Source organism: Nerophis lumbriciformis, linkage group LG06 (genome assembly GCF_033978685.3).
Source record: "Nerophis lumbriciformis linkage group LG06, RoL_Nlum_v2.1, whole genome shotgun sequence".
NCBI lineage: Eukaryota > Metazoa > Chordata > Actinopteri > Syngnathiformes > Syngnathidae > Nerophis > Nerophis lumbriciformis.
The window spans coordinates 28128333-28145673 of record NC_084553.2 but is presented as its reverse complement, the minus strand read 5'-3'; positions in this window follow the sequence as shown (position 1 = coordinate 28145673).

The window sequence follows — 17341 nt, the reverse complement described above, 5'->3', positions numbered from 1 at the left end:
GAGCACCAGAGGTTGTCATGGTTGTGTATTTTGCAGACAGTTAATATTTAATGCTTAAAACTGATCCCAGTACAATAATCAAACATTAACATAAGTTGTGTTGTCTAACTTGGAGATTTTAATTATTACAACGTGCGTTATCCAACTGGAAGTTCAACTGAAACATTTCACACTTGACGCCAAGGGATATTTGCCTCCGGATAATTTTTTCCATAAAATTGTTGACCAAATTTTTGCTGGTCCTCGAGCGCTCCCAAGAGGGCTGCCAAAAAATATCTGTTTCTCAGCTGTGGTTCGTAGGGGCCGCAGCGGTACTCATTTGTAATACACTTTTCCACCACTTATGGCAATAATGACAATAACAAAAAACAGAAAAAGTCTAGCTAAATTCAAAGAGAAGGTTCTTAACTGAAAAAAATATGACTAAAGTGGTGGAGCTGTATTTTCATTTGCACTTTAATTTTATGGACAGTTTAGTCACATATTTTTGTTAATTTAGTTTATTTGAGCACAATACATATTTGTATGTAAATGTATTTTTCGTCAGCTATTTATGAGTCCCTTCTTATGCAGCATATTTGGTTAGTACTCATTTTTCTAATCAGCCTGACGAAGGCTAAGGTTTATGTGTTGGATAAAATATGTGTGATTAATGCATTGTTTCATATCAGCTGACAAGTTTGTAAACTGTAAGTAGATTAGATAAAATGATTGAATATGATTAAAATCAAGAGTAAGATGAATAATTCAGTGTAATTATTTGAGTGAGTCCTGGGCCCCTTTGTAAAAGCTGGGCCCTGAAGTCAAAAAGGTTAAAAACCCCTGGTTTAAGGCACTTTATTTTTTTAATACAATAACAACCACTTTGAAAATCAATCCATCCATCCATCCATCCATTTTCTACCGCTTATTCCCTTCGGGGTCGCGGGGGGCGCTGGAGCCTATCTCAGCTACAATCGGGTGGAAGGCTAGATAGACAGACAACATTCACACTCACATTCACACACTAGGGCCAATTTAGTGTTGCCAATCAACCTATCCCCAGGTGCATGTCTTTGGAGGTGTGAGGAAGCCGGAGTACCCGGAGGGAACCCACGCAGTCACGGGGAGAACATGCAAAATCCACACAGAAAGATCCCGAGCCCGGGATTGAGTAATGAAACTTTATATTAGGAAATTAATTTATACAAAATCCTCTCTATTTTATTGACAACAATAATGATGATGAGCAAGAGAATGAATCCCATTTGTTTTGGTGATGATCTGCCCTTTGTTGCAGTGTCTGGAAATATTGCCCTTCCAATGTCAGCCTTCCAATGGTTTGCTCATGTTTAACCTTTCAGTTTGTAAACTTCTGCTGAAATTAAGAAGCCAATGTAGACTTCAAAATCAAAAACACCCAAGTGTCCTCGTACAAACTCTTCCCCGCTAAATGTGTAATGTCAAGAACAATACTTTCAATCCATCATGTCGAGAAGAGCGCAAAAGATAACTTGATTTTTCACAGGTATCAAACTCAAGGCCTGCATCCCATTCTGAGGCCCGCCAAAGCCTGAAAATAATGTGTCTCAATAAAGCACCTATGATTTTTGATAAATGTATTAATTCTTAAAATGTTGACATAAAACTGTACTGCATGCATTTGCATAACTTTTAAACTTTAATACTATCTGGTAATGCAACAAGATATTCTAAGCCAGTGTTTCTTTCAATATTTTCACCAAGTACCATCTTAGAAAAAACTTGGCTACCAACACAATGAGCAACATTAAAATACAGTAGCGTAGTAGGCCTAAGTGTTCATTAAAAACAAGGGAGAGGTTTTATTTAACAAGTATATTTAATATTTTTGGCCACTGTAACATCACTCACAGTTTGAACAGTAACACTGTGTATAAATGTAGGTCAATAAAAAACTGTACTTTCATCAAATGATTCTTTGTCATACCAGTTTGAGAATCACTGTTCCAAGCATTGTTTTTGTTAAAATAAATACCTAAATATCTGCTTGTCACCTTGTCTTATGATTTCAAAACAAGTTATCGAACAGTTTGTTAGTAAAAAAAATATATATAATAATTTATTTATTTATACGTTTATATTCTTAATATATTTTCGGAATACATGCGGTCCTATATCTAAAGGGCAGCAATAATTGCAATGTGGCCCAGTATGAAAAGGAGCTCAACACTCCTGATCTAGATGAGGGCTGCCATGCAAGTGTTTGATGCTCCTTCATTTTGCATGAACTACCAATGTTCTAAGGGAAATACTCTGCCCTCCACAGCAAGATCAGTTCATTGGCAGCCGTGAGACATGAATAGCAGGTCACAAACATATTCATGCCCATGGTGAAGGAAAGTTTGCATGATAATACGCTGATTCCTAGTATCAGATTTATTTGCACTGGAAATGTGATTAGTACCTCAGTAAATTGTATCAGTATTTTCATAATATATTTCCTATTTTATCCCCTAGTACTGTTTTATTTGATAGTCATTTAGCATATTTTAACATATGCTTAATGTTATGTGTATTTGCTTATATGTTCACTGCTCTATCCATCCATCCATCCATTTTCTACCGCTTGTCCCTTTCGGGGCCACGGGGGGTCGCTGGAGCCTATCTCAGCTGCATTTGGGCGGTATAGGCGGGGTACACCCTGGACAAGTCGCCACCTCATCACATGGCCAACACAGATAGACAGACAACATTCACACCAGTAATTATAATCCGCAAATAAAGTGCTGTTATTGAGTGTCGGTGCTGTCTAGAGCTCGGCAGAGTAACCGTGTAATACTCTTCCATATCAGTAGGTGGCAGCAGGGAGTTAATTGCTTTGTAAACGTTGTATCCAATGCTTAAACCAAAAATAAACAAAAGGCGAGTGCCCCTAAAAAAGGCATTGAAGCTTCGGGATGGCTATGGAAAACGAAACTATAACTGAACTGGCTACAAAGTAAACAAAAACAGAATGCTGGACGACAGCAAAGACTTACAGCGTGTGGAGCAGACGGCGTCCACAAAGTACATCCGTACATGACATGACAATCAACAATTTCCACACAATAAGGATAGCGTCCGCACAACTCAAATAGTCTTGATTGCTAAAACAAAGCAAGTGCGGGGAATAGCGCTCAAAAGAAGACATGAAATTGCTACAGGAAAATACCAACAAAACAGTAAAAGCCACCAAAATAGGAGCGCAAGACAAGAACTAAAACACTACACACAGGAAAACACCAAAAAACTCCAAATAAGTCACAGCGTGATGTGACAGGTCGTGACACTTACTAAGAGCTATATTGATGCATGGTTGGTTATGGTTTGAATTCATAGCCAACAATTGCAACAATGACTTTTTACTGTCAATATCAACTACCGAGTTTACATTTTTTATGTTTTCTGCTGGTGGTGTGCCTCCGCATTTTTTCAATGAACAAAAATGTGCCTTGGCTCCAAAAAATTTTAAAAACACTGGGTTAAGTCATACACAGGCATAAAAAGTTGTTCATAGCTCCAAAGAGCTCAGGGGTCAAATTGACCCTGGAGGAACACAATTGTGTGCAAGATGTGTTCAGCACATTAAGAAAATGTCATCATGATAATTTATGCTTCAATAATTGTCCATCCATTTCTTACAGCTCATGCTTCTCCGAGTCGCGGGGGTGCTGGAGCCTATCCCAGATGCACTCAGGCGGAAGGCGGGGTACACCCTGGACAAGTCGCCACCTCATCGTAGGGCCAACACAGATAGACAGACAACATTCACACTAACATTCACACACTCGGGATAATTTAGTGTTTCCAATCCACCTATCGTACCCATTGTATTAGAACAAGTCATGATGAAGCAAAAAAACAAAAGTGAACTATTAATTTCTGAATGATAAACATTGAATGCGGTCACACTGACCCAAGGGATGTTAGCAGGGTTAACTTAGTATAACAGTAGCAAAGTCACCCTGCTGCTTATTGGTACATACAGTACAGTACTTCACAAACCTGGAAATCATCTGCAGAGAGGAATTTGATGGTTGAGCAATTGCTTATAAAGTTTTTTTATTTTATAATATAAAAAATAATGTTTATTTTACCGTTACATCTAATGTCAGAAACGTATTATCCGTAATTGTATCATAAAATGTCTGCAATTGCAAAATGCTACACGACTAACCATTGAGGAACCCATCCATTCATCCCTTTTCTGTAATGGTACAGTGGAGAAGGAGACGGCACTGAGACAGGAACATCGCTTAGCTTGCAGCGTATTTATTAGTACAATAGAATGACGTGTGTAATTAATCCAAATACGTGTGGTGTGACAATGTGAAGCGATTACGTGGTGAGTGTTACCGGGAGGTGTTGAAGGTGCGTGTTAAGAAAGATGCGGAAGTCCAGAAAGGGCAAGGCAGGCTCGGAGGTCTGTGGGCAGGCAAGTGGTCAGGGGCTAGAGCGAGGCGTCGAGATCCACGGAGGCAGCAGGAAGTCCAGAGGGAATCCGGGGAGACAAGACACACAGCTCGAAACCAGGGAACGGAGAGGAGCTGCGGGATGACGACACAGGACAAGACACAATGAGCACAGAGGAGGGGAAACACGTAGAGCGAGGAAGCACATAGGGCTTACTATACAATACAGGTAGCTATGTTTTGGCACTGGAACGCAGGACACGCTGGCTAAAGAAGGACCTGGAGATTTCATCAGCGCCAGGTGTGTTGATTGCAGATGGAGTGCAGCCGCAGTAGGAGAGGAACGCCCGTGGGTGTGTCCAGAGGTGCGCTCAGAGAAGCGCACAGCAGATTGTGTGGCTGCAGGTGCTTGAGCCGTAATATTTTCTATTGCTTGTCTCTTTTGGGGTTGTGGGGGGTGCTGGAGCCTATCCCAACTGCACTCGGGCGGAAGGCGGTGTACACCCTGGACACCTCTTTGAATTAAAGCTGAAGGTCTACACTTTAATTACCTTCATGAATATATAATAAATATATAATTACCTTATTTGTGCAATAAGGCAAAATCATAAAATAACTCACTGTGCACTTGTATACAAAAGTCCACTGTGTCACACTGATATTTAAAGGGTTTTTTTAAGCTCAAAGTGATAGGTGAACAAGACACATTTAAGCACTTTGGGTCTAGATTAGGCAGCACGGTGGAAGAGGGTTTAGTGCATCTGCCTCACAATACGAAGGTCCTGAGTAGTCCTGGGTTCAATCCCGGGCTCGGGATCTTTCTGTGTGGAGTTTGCATGTTCTCCCAGTGAGTGCGTGGGTTCCCTCCGGGTACTCCGGCTTCCTCCCACCTCCAAAGACATGCACCTGGGGATAGGTTGATTGGCAACACTAAATTGTGAGTGTGAATGTTGTCTGTCTGTCTGTGTTGGCCCTGCGATGAGGTGGCGACTTGTCCAGGGTGTACCCCGCTTTCCGCCCGATTGTAGCTGAGATAGGCTCCAGCGCCCCATGCGACCCCGAAGGGAATAAGCGGTAGAAAAGGGATGGATGGATGGTTGGGTCTAGATTATAATCTTAGTTGTGGTACAAAGGATTTCTGTCATCGAGAACAAAGTCAAAAAGTATATATTAGGGCCTACAAAGTATAACTCCATTTTGCTCCACACATCCTTTTTGAATTTACTGAGCTTCCAGCAAAGGGATGAATTCGCTCATACATCCTCTGTGGTCACAACTGTGAATTTATCACATAATTCATTTTACATGCAATCTGCAAGCAGCTGTGTCAATGTCAATATATCTGATCCATACTGTACATCCAAAAGGAAGAATGCACTGATAAATATCCTCTGTTATGCAGTTCTCCCTTTGCTTTATTTACTCATAAACTTAAAAAAAAGGACCGTACTGTACACCACGACTGCATGTGGTGCTAATTTGAACAGTTTATGTATTTTTCACCTTGTGGTCAGCAAGGAAGAACCAAACACACCAATGTGTGCTGTAAATGCATATTTCTGATACAATGTAATGGTAATGCGCATGCACAAAATTATAATGAAGAATTTTACGTTGACACTTGGTACGGTTAAACATGCGTGAAAAGGAGTAGGAAAAAGCAGAGCTCAATCCTCCACTTACTCCATGTTTCAGCAATTACTGACTAGTTTATCGGTACTTCCTACGTTTTTTCACACTTACAATAACGTATGTGTTTACAATTTTCTTTAGAGGAAAGACAAAGATCAAAAAATGCAAATGTAAAAAAAAAAAGCTTATCAACTATTATATACAAGAGTAAATACTGACACAAAAATTGTAAACTGAATGATTAAATAATGAATCATCCATAAATGCAAGAATAATAAATGTTTATGCCTAAATGCACCTTATAATTAACAGCGTGTTTGTACTGATTTTTAATCAGGCACATATTATTACATCGCCTGAGTTCTTAACTGACTTCTTTCCATATTTTACTCCACATATTGATCAGATTTGAGCTTTTTGCAGCAAAATGGCACTCAGTAATTAGAAAATGATAATCGTTATACCAATAAAATATAGTTCCATTACAATATACCTTGCTTTTATTATACCTCATTAAATATGTTTTATTATTATGATTAATTGTTTATTAATTGTCGTGTTCTGCCTTTTTGTAAGTTTTTGTGCTACTTTTTTAATGGACCCGAGTGGTGGAATATTAAAATCTAATAAAAATGTTGCTTAAAACAAATATAAATATTAAGAACCCAATGTAGTGAGAGCAGCTGTCCAAAATAAGGGAAGATGATTATGCTTGTTCGCACTTTATTACAATACACATTAAACCGTCCAGTTGTCCCATCCATCCATCCATTTTCTACCGCTTATTCCCTTCGGGGTCGCGGGGGGCACTGGAGCCTATCTCAGCTACAATCGGGCGGAAGGCGGGGTACACCCTGGCCAAGTCGCCACCTCATCGCAGGGCCAACACAGATAGACAGACAACATTCACACTCACATTCACACACTAGGGCCAATTTAGTGTTGCCAATCAACCTATCCCCAGGTGCATGTCTTTGGAGGTGGGAGGAAGCCGGAGTACCCGGAGGGAACCCACGCAGTCACGGGGAGAACATGCAAACTCCACACAGAAAGATCCCGAGGCCGGGATTGAACTCACGACTACTCAGGACCTTGGTATTGTGAGGCAGACGCACTAACTCCTCTTCCACCGTGTTGCCCGTCCAGTTGTCAATACTAAAAGGTTGTAAATCCTCATTTGTCCAAAAATAGTCGTCTTCATTGTTTGTTACCAGGTCTGCCATGATTAAAACACACACACGTTTGTTGCCCTAAGTCGGAAGTCTACCATGAGCTAATGCAAGGAAATTTCGTTCTTATCTGTACTGTAAAGTTCAAATTTGAATGACAATACAAAGGAAGTATAAGTCTAAGTCTAATTAGAACGGAGACCGAGAGCCAGGCCTTCTCCACCAACATCAGTGTGTGACCTCATCAATGAGCTTTTAGAAGAATGATCGAAAATTCCTATAAACACACTCCGCAACCTTGTGGACAGCCTTCCCAGAAGAGTTGAAGCTGTAATAGCTGCAAAAGGTGGACCGACACCATATTGAACCCTATGGGTTAGGAATGGGATGGCACTTCAACTTAATTTATGAGTCAAGGGAGGTGGCCAAATACTTTTGGCAATATAGTGTATGCACACAATACAATTTGTCCAAAAATTAGGGGGATGCGGCTTATATTTAAGTGTGCTCTGTAGCCATGAAATTATAGTTTAGTCCATTCCTTCTTGAGTCTCTTTGCTCATGCAAAATGAAACACGACTAATATAGATAAAAAATGTGTGATATCCATCACAATTAAATGAAATTAATCCACAGCAAGTTTGACAGAGCTTAAGAAAAGCGCAATTATCTCCTGTGTGATGTATCCAAAAGAGGTCTGCCAGAACATAATGCCAACAGATACCAATGCCAATGAGTTTGTTTTGCAGCTCTTGTAAAGAGACTTTCCACCGTGGACATTTTTGCCCATTCATCCAGAAGAACATTCGTGAGGTCAGAGGTCACCTGAGAGAGGGTCACAATCTCTGTTCTCCTTCCTACCAAAGGAGTTTGATGAGCTTGAGTCACATTCCTCCACACAAAACGCATCGAAGCAAAGCATGCCTTTATGTACCTTGCTTTGTACACAACCATGCTGAAACAGAAAGTCTATTTTGGACAATTTTTGCTAATATAACTGTGGCAAGAATAACATATGATGCAGGTCTCTTTATGTCCTTATTTTGTAGCTCTCTTTCTTCAACATATAGGTTGGAACAAACACAAGGTGGCACTCTTACCCCAATATGTGAAGTCTGCTCCACACCTTTAAAATGCATTTTTCAAAAAGCCACTCAAATGGAGACAAATAGGCACAATAAATTCAGTGCTGATAATAATAAGCAGCAATTGGCAGATGTTTTTGTATTGGTTGTGTAAAGTGGGATGGTTAACTATAAAACATGAAAGACAAACACGCAGATATATGGCTTGTATTTCACATTTACATTGTTTCCAAATGATGTCTCCTATTTAGTATTTAAGTGGTGATCATGGCCCTATAGACGGATGCAGCCCTGTCCGAAAACACCCATGGGAGACTGCGAGGCGCTCAGATAAACATCACTGCCTGTCAATTATTTCGACGACAGCCGAGGCTGCTAATGCACATCAGTCCTGGGAGAGTGGTCGCAGCAAATATCACAAATGACTGGAAAAACACTTACGCGTGCGGGAAAAAAACAAAAAACCATGATCTTTGAAAGGTCAGCTATTCAGAGGATACATGTGCACCCTGATTAGTTTGTTCTCGATGTTGAGATGATTGGTCACATTTTCTGTGAGGGGCCGTGTGAGTTCAGGACACATCAAGAGGAGTTGGACAGATTTTATGTCTGTTAAGAAAAATCCCAGGGGTTTTATAAAAGCTTTGGCAAGTGCCTAAAAGGTTCACTAAAACACAACACTTCTCCCTCAAAGGTCATTTGGGAAAATTATTTCACTCACCAAAAAGTTATTCCCACTGTGTATTTGTTCTCTTCACTTTATGCATGCAGCAATGCACATCTCGCTCACATCCTGTTTCTTTTTTTAACTCTCATCTTCAAGAATGATCAAACATGAAGGTACATTTTCACAATGCAAAAAGTTCAGTTTTGACTATCATCAAGATCCAACGACAGGAACGCCTTCTGACCAAACTAATTTGTTTGTGCTACGTTTGTGCTGGTTGGTGCTGTAAAAATGTTAAATGTCATCTATAAGTACATTTTCTGACTAGTGATGTCGTCCAGCCCCCGCCTTGGCAAAATCTCTCCAAACTTGTTTTAAACGTTGGTGCTATGTTTGTGCTGGCTCTGCTGTCAAAAATAGACAAAACATTTGAACTATTATGGTTTTAAAGGGGAACTGCACTTTCTTTTGGACATGATGACACATTCATTTTTTTAAATGCATTTTAACTTGTTAGTAATCTTAAATAAAAGTCCGCCCATAAAAACCCAATATATAACGACCCAAAAACCGTCAAGAATACTCCATTTATATTTCACGACTTGAATACTAACCAACTATAAGTGATATTGTTTTTATACGTGCTAACACATATAGCGGCGCCGCGATCACTAGCTTATGTGGCTATCAATCAATCAATCAATGTTTATTTATAAAGCCCTAAATCACAAGTGTCTCAAAGGGCTGCACAAGCCACAACAACATCCTCGGTACAGAGCCCACATAAGGGCAAGGAAAAACTCACAACCCAGTGGGACGTCGATGTGAATGACTATGAGAAATCTTGGAGAGGACCGCATATGTGGGTAACCCCCCCCCCCCCTCTAGGGGAGACCGAATGCAATGGATGTCGAGTGGGTCTGACATAATATTGTGAGAGTGCAGTCCATAGTGGATCCAACATAAGAGTCCAGTCCATAGTGGGGCCAGCAGGAAACCATCCCGAGCGGAGACGGGTCAGCAGCGCAGAGATGTCCCCAACCGATGCACAGGCGAGCGGTCTATCCCGGGTCCCGACTCTGGACAGCCAGCACTTCATCCATGGCCACCGGACCTGTGTGTCTCCCCCTCCACAAGGGAGAGGGGGGAGCAGAGGAGAAAGGAAAAGAAACGGCAGATCAACTGGTCTAAAAAAGGGGGGCTATTTAAAGGCTAGAGTATACAAATGAGTTTTAAGATGGGACTTAAATGCTTCTACTGAGGTTGCATCTCTAACTGTTACCGGGAGGGAATTCCAGAGTACTGGAGCCCGAATAGAAAACGGTCTATAGCCCGCAGACTTTTTTTGGGCTCTGGGAATCACTAATAAGCCGGAGTTCTTTGAACGCAGATTTCTTGCCGGAACATATGGTACAATACAAACGGCAAGATAGGCTGGAGCTAGACCTATGTTTACATCATTGGCTGATGAGCTGCTTCCTCGCCTCAGTGCTCGTGAAAGTTCATGCTAGACCATAAATCATGACTCTCACCTTGATAGTAGAAGGATGAGGACATATTCCGAAAATGTGGTACACTTGGACAGCCAATTTAGACCCAGGAATGGTGAGAAAGGCACGGAAAGACACTTGGTTCCACCTCCCTTTTCCTCGTGAGGGTTATGAGTCATTTTTCATCTAAACAGGAATATACCAAGATGCTATCAGTCATCATCCTAATGATAGCAGACCTTGCATAGTAAGTGATGTTTTATTATGTTTGTTGGCTCTCATGAAGTCTGCAGTGAACATTAATCAGTGATGTTGTTGAAGAAAAAAGAGAACGTCGTGATGCGTTTTTTAAATGAATGCCCCACGTATGCTTAAAATGAACAATATGTAAATATTAAATGAGATTATAAATGTGCCTGTTACTTTATTACATTTATACTTACATCAGTTAACCTTAATGGAGGTGTTTGGATGTTTTTAAAGGCTTTATATGCAGAATAGAATGACTCCCATAGGCTCCATTGTATGCAGACTTTTGATTGCATTTATTTACTCGTTAGAATGCATAAAAAAAGAAAAATATCTGTGTTTTTGTCTTACATAAGGATTGTGAATGACAGGCCAAATTCCAAAAACGTGCAGTTCTCCTTTGATGTTATTCATATTTTACCATTCATATGGAGATATTTGAACAAGGTGGGTGGGCTGCATATGAATTTACATTAAAACCATAATAGTTCAAATGTTTTTTGTTTTGTTTTTTACAACACAAACCAGCACAAACGTTCAAGACAAGTTTGGAGAGATTTGGACAAGGTATGTGTGAGGGGGGGCTGGATGACATCACTAGTCAAAAAATATTCTTTAGAATAACTTAAAAACTTTACGGCACAAATAAAAATGTATACGGCACAAACCAGCACAAATGTAGTACAAACAAATGGAAGGGTTATTTTAATAATTGCAACGACAAAGAAGACCAACTTCACACAGCTGCAGCATTGGTACACCTGCACAATCTATCAGTACGAGACACTTTAAAAAATCCTGCTTTTACAAAAATAAGAGGACTCAGCCGAATAGCATACACTTGCCAAGGCCAACCGTCAGTGCTGGAGATGTTTATCTGAGATCTTCACACAGATAGATTTTCATTTATTACCAGTATAATCATATATGTAGGATAACTGATGCAGGAAACAGCTAAGTGCACATGTTTGTTTTAAATTTAAGTTGTAGCCTTGCTATACTAAAAAGTTTGTATTTTTCCTTATCTTTAATGCGCATAAAGATAAATAGAAGCTGACTGCAATATAACAGAAGGAGAAACTGCAATTTTAAAATGATATATTGTATAAAATATTCCGCCCTTATCACAATCTGGACTGGTCAAAGTTTAAATTTTGTATTAATTTGTGTATGCACTTATATAACAACACCTATGTTCTCAATATGGACAAAAGAGTAGCTAAATTTGTAATTATGCCAAAAATATTAATGAAATAATTTACAATGCGCCCATTTAGTGCAGCAACTACTCTAATTAATAACGGCGTGACGCGGTTGGTAGAGTGGCCGTGCTAGCAACCTGAGGGTTCCTGGTTCCATCCCCAGCTTCTACCACCCTAGATCTGTCCGTTGTGTCCTTGAGCAAGACAGTTCACCCTTGCTCCTGATGAGTCGTGGTTAGTGCCTTGCATGGCAGCTCCCGCCATCAGTGTGTGAATGTGTGTGTGAATGGGTGAATGTGGAAATAGTGTCAAAGTGCTTTGAGTACCATAAAGGTAGAATAGCGCTATACGAGTATAACCCATAACCCATAATTGTCCTTTCATCCCAATGTGCTTTTATACCAGATGTCACATGGTACTGTATCTACATCTACGTCTGCTAGTCTTTGTAAAGGCAACATTTCTGAACAAATTATTATATTGCCTCTCATTAACGCTATACCATTGACAATATAGTTGTATTCTCTTTTAGAGCTGCAGCTATCAGTTACTTTAGTAATTAAGTAATCTATGATTAGTTTGTTCGATTAATCGAGTAATCAGGTAAAACACATTTTAAAACCTCAATGCGTATTTTTAAGGAAAATAGTTGATATTAACAGTTTTTCTGCTTGCCATAACCTTCATTCTTCTTCTCTAAAAAATACACATCATAAACATTGCAATTGAACTTTTAACATATGTACATTAATAAATAAAAAATAAATAAATATATAAACCCTCAGCACAACCACACGCCACCTCTCTTATGTGCGCTCCATTGCAGCAGCCCGTAAGGAAATTATGTCCGCTTATTTAAAGTTTTAGTTCATCAATTTTCATTCGTTACGCTCATTTGGGGCAGCGTGGCTTAACTGTGACCCTGCCAACAACTTGAGGGTTCCACGTTCAATTACAGCTTCCGCCATCCTAATCACTGCCATTGGGTCCTTGGGCAAGACACTCCACCCTTGCTCCCAGTGCCACCCACACTGGTTTAAATGTAACTTAAATATATTTGATAGGTTTCATTATGTAAAGCGCTATAAGTCTCTGGAGAAAAAAAACGCTACATAAAAATAATTCACTTTATTAAATAATCAAAGTGCCAGAATACAAATCCAAGTTTTTTCATTTGCCACCCTATTTTACTTGATCAAATAATGCAGAGTAAAACAATGACACAGTGATAAGTGTGTCTTTCTTACAGTCAGAAGTAGGGATGGGTACCGAATCTGGCACTTTTTTTGGTACCAACCAAATCCCGCTGGTTCTACCGGGCACCGGTTCACGTAAAATCCAACGATGCCTTATTATGTTACCTGGCTCTTTGCATTTCGGCACTTGGTGATCACTCCAGCAGCACTGAGAGCGGACTCAGCCGAACTACCTCTAGATCAGGGGTGCCCATTAGGTCAATTGCGAGCTACCAGTCGATCGTGGCGGTGTGTCAGTCGATCGCGAGGCATTGAAAAAAAATAGACCTAAAAATGACCGATAATCAATCTTCACTATGACGTCACTTTCGTCACTTGATTGGCATTCACTTTTTAAATTTCAACAGACTTTCTCTTTGTATCGACCGTCAAAAGTGTAAAGACCGACCACACAGTTCCTGTCTTCACAATAAAAGTGCTGCTCCATCCTGCCTCCGCTAACAAAATAAGAGCCTCAGTTAACCACAATGTATTTCATGTAAAGGGAATAAAAAGGAGCATGGAAGCTTGACAAATAAGAAGCTAAAAAACAACCACTTGTATGTGGTATTGGACAGAGAGGAGGACTATTTCCCTACACAATGTAAATTCAAAGTTGTGGAACTTATCCGCACTATTGTAAATCCTGTCTGATTCCAATCAATGCAAGTCATCAGAATAAGGTAATACACTAACTTGTGTTCTTGTCTTCATGAAACAAGGGAATCTTACATCACAATTTCTAGTTTCTCTTTTCAACATGTTCGAAAAGGAGTAGGAAGAAGCAGAGCTTTTCCATTTCACAGTAATTGCTAACATTTTTGTTCACTTCCTGTTCTCAATTTGTACACAATTTACTACATAAATAATGAAATTAAAGAATAAAAAATAAATAAATAAATAATAAATAGTGGAGTAAGTTGTATTTCATATAGTGAAGGACAAGCGGTAGAACATGGATGGGTGGATGGAGATGAATAAGATTATTAATAGGTTCAAAATGCTTTGTACTTTGTAAACACTTCGAGTTTGAACAGTTTCTTAAACTGGATCATGTTAGTACTTTGTTTGATTTTTTTACTTAATTCATTCCAAAATGTAATTCCACATGCTGATATACTAAAGGTTTTAAGTGTTGTACGTGCATACAAATGTTTTAAGTCACATTTTTCTCTGAGGTTGTATTTCTCCTCTTTGTTGAGAAGAATTGTTGCACGTTCTTTGGTAGCAGGCTACAGTTTGCTTTGTGCATAATTTTGGCTGTTTGCAAAACTATATGGTTGAATTTCAGTATTTTTGATTCAATAAATAAAGGTTTGAATGTGACATTATGTATTATTGTAATTGATCTTTTTTATAACACGGTTAGTGAATAAAGTGTATTCTTGGAGTTATTTCTCAATATTCCGACACAATGACTCAGATATGGTAACACTAGCGAGCAGTAGAGAATATGAAGTGATTTGTTTGTCCAGTGCATATTTTGCTTGTTTCAATGTGTACTCCGTCTGTTGGTATTTGTGTTTGACTTTCCCTTCTGCTGTTACCAAAGAGTATTATTTTTGTTTTACCGAGATTTAAAGATAGTCTGTTTAAGTCAAACCATCTATTTAATTGATTAATTTATGGAGTTATTATTTGTATTAGCTTCTGTGTGTTCTCTCCTGAACAAAACGCAGATTGAACAATTTTGGCCTGAGTATTGATCCATGTGGTACGCCAGAGGATAAATTTAGACGTTTGTTTGCCTATCTTCACATATACATTTCTGTTGTTTAAGTAGTATCTTACCAAGTTCAAGACCAACCCTCTGATGTCATATCGTCCTAATTTGTTGATTAAAATATTATAATTAATTGTGTCAAAGGCTTTAGTTAGATCCATAAAAACTGGCACTGTGCACTGTTTACCATCTATTGCATTTGTAATCTAGTATGTAAGGCAACATTTTTCCAAAAATGTGCTAGCTTGATGCTGATATACATTAAATACCAGCAACTTGAGGGTTCCAGGTTTGATCCCCGGTTCCGCCATCCTAATCACTGTCGTTGTGTCCTTGGCCAAGACACTTTACCCACCTGCTCCAAGTGCCACCCACACTGGTTTAACTGTAACTTAGATATTGGGTTTCACTATATAAAGCGCTTTGAGTCACTAGAGAAAAGTGCTGTATAAATATAATTCACTTCACTTCACATTGGCTTTACTATTGACATGTTAGTGATTAGCATCAATGAGGTCAACACCTCAAAATGCAATTATGAAAACTACAACTAAAGTGCATGTTACAATCAAACATCTTACATCATGGACTTGCAACTCTAATTGCAATTTAAAGATGTAACAACTGTTATATCAGCAGTTATAATCAGCTCATAATCAGCAAATTTTTAAATGTTGCAATAACATTTTGAATTTATCATCAAAAACATTTAGTATTTATTAACCCACACAGAAGAACTGAAAATTGGTATCGTTGAGTACCGGTATCGGTTCCCAGCTGGCATTGTATCGGTTTAAATGTGACGATTCCCAGCCCCAGTCAGGAGATCTAAGTTTGAATCTCTGCTGGACTATTTCTTTTTTTGCACCTTATCTGTGCTTGTGTGGGTTTTAGCAGATATAGTTTTTTTAAATTAGTTGTATGCTTATATGTACTCTGTGATTTGAGTGGTGCCCCACCTCTCACAACGAAATCAGCTGGCATAGGCTCCAGCTCACCCATGACCATTATGAGCACAAGGAAATGGAAAATGAATGCATAAATACCAGGGCTGTCAAATTCAGCAAGTTAACATGTAATTAATCAAAAAAAGGTTTAGCATTAATCATGTATTAACGCGTGGCAGCACAGGGTAAGAGGGGTTAGTGCGTCTGCCTCACAATACGAAGGTCCTGGGTAGGGATGATGTTTGATAAGAAATTATCGAGTGAGCCCATTATCGAATCTTCTTATCGAACCGATTCCTTATCGATTCTCTTATCGAATCCAGATAGGTTGTTGTATATGGAAAAAAACACACAATATTTGGTTTAACAAAAGCTGACTTTTGTTTTATAATAAAAAAAATAATAAAAAAATATTGACTGTTGTTACCCCCCTAAAAAAATAAAATAAAAAATAAAAATATTGACTGTTGTTACCCAAAGTATATTAAGTGGGATTTTTCAGAAAAACAAATATATACAGTAACACAAAAACAACCTGTCTCTGTGATCACTATAGGTGTATAAATAATAACATAGTGTTAAATAAAATCAGTCCCTTGGGCACAAAACTGAAAATAATACAGCTCTCCAGAAAGTGCACTTCTGCTGCTATTGGAATATCCTTCTGGGGTCCATCAGTGTGGCCTCCTCCAGGAATGACTGCACGTCCTTGTCCTGGAGGGAAAATGAGGGACAGACACAGCATAGAAGTAGAGGGGAAATTAGCTGAATGTGAAGACTAGGGTGTCTGTTATTAAGTCTTTAGCATTAGTATGTGGAAATAAATGATGGAATGGATTAAGTAATGAAGTTAAACATTGTACTGATATGATCCACTTTTAACAGGTTGTTCAAATTAATAGTGCTTACAAAGTACAAAGAAGAATTATGAGAAATACTTTCAACCTTATTGAAAATAAGATATTCTTCATCTCAGTATATTAACAATGACTGAATTAATTAATTACATATGACAAAACTGTTGTATATACTAATTCACAGATGTTATTTTATTATAAAAAGGTCAGTAAAATATGTATATATTTGTAAACGCTCTGAAGTGGGAAAAGGGTAGGATTAAATAAGCTTTACTTCTTCCTACTCCTTTTCGAACATGATGTAAAGTGAAATGATATGAAACTGTGATATGTTATGCTGTAAGTGTGTTCATGTACGAAATAAACTAAAGACAGAAAGAAAGCACTAGTTTATTAGACAGACCTGCAATCTCTGGAGTGGTGTAGGCCAGTGATTTTCAACCAGTGTGCCGCGGCACACTAGTGTGCCGTGAGAGATTGTCAGGTGTGCCGTGGGAAATTATGTAATAGCTCCTAATTAACCATTGTTGGGTGTCTGTGCTATAATAAAGTGCGACAGATAATGTAATACTCTTCTATTTCAGTAGGTAACAGCAGAGGGCGATAAATACCTGTAAAGACAATCAAGTTAGAGCTGCGCGACACGTGAAAGTGACAGTTTGGGATCGCAGCA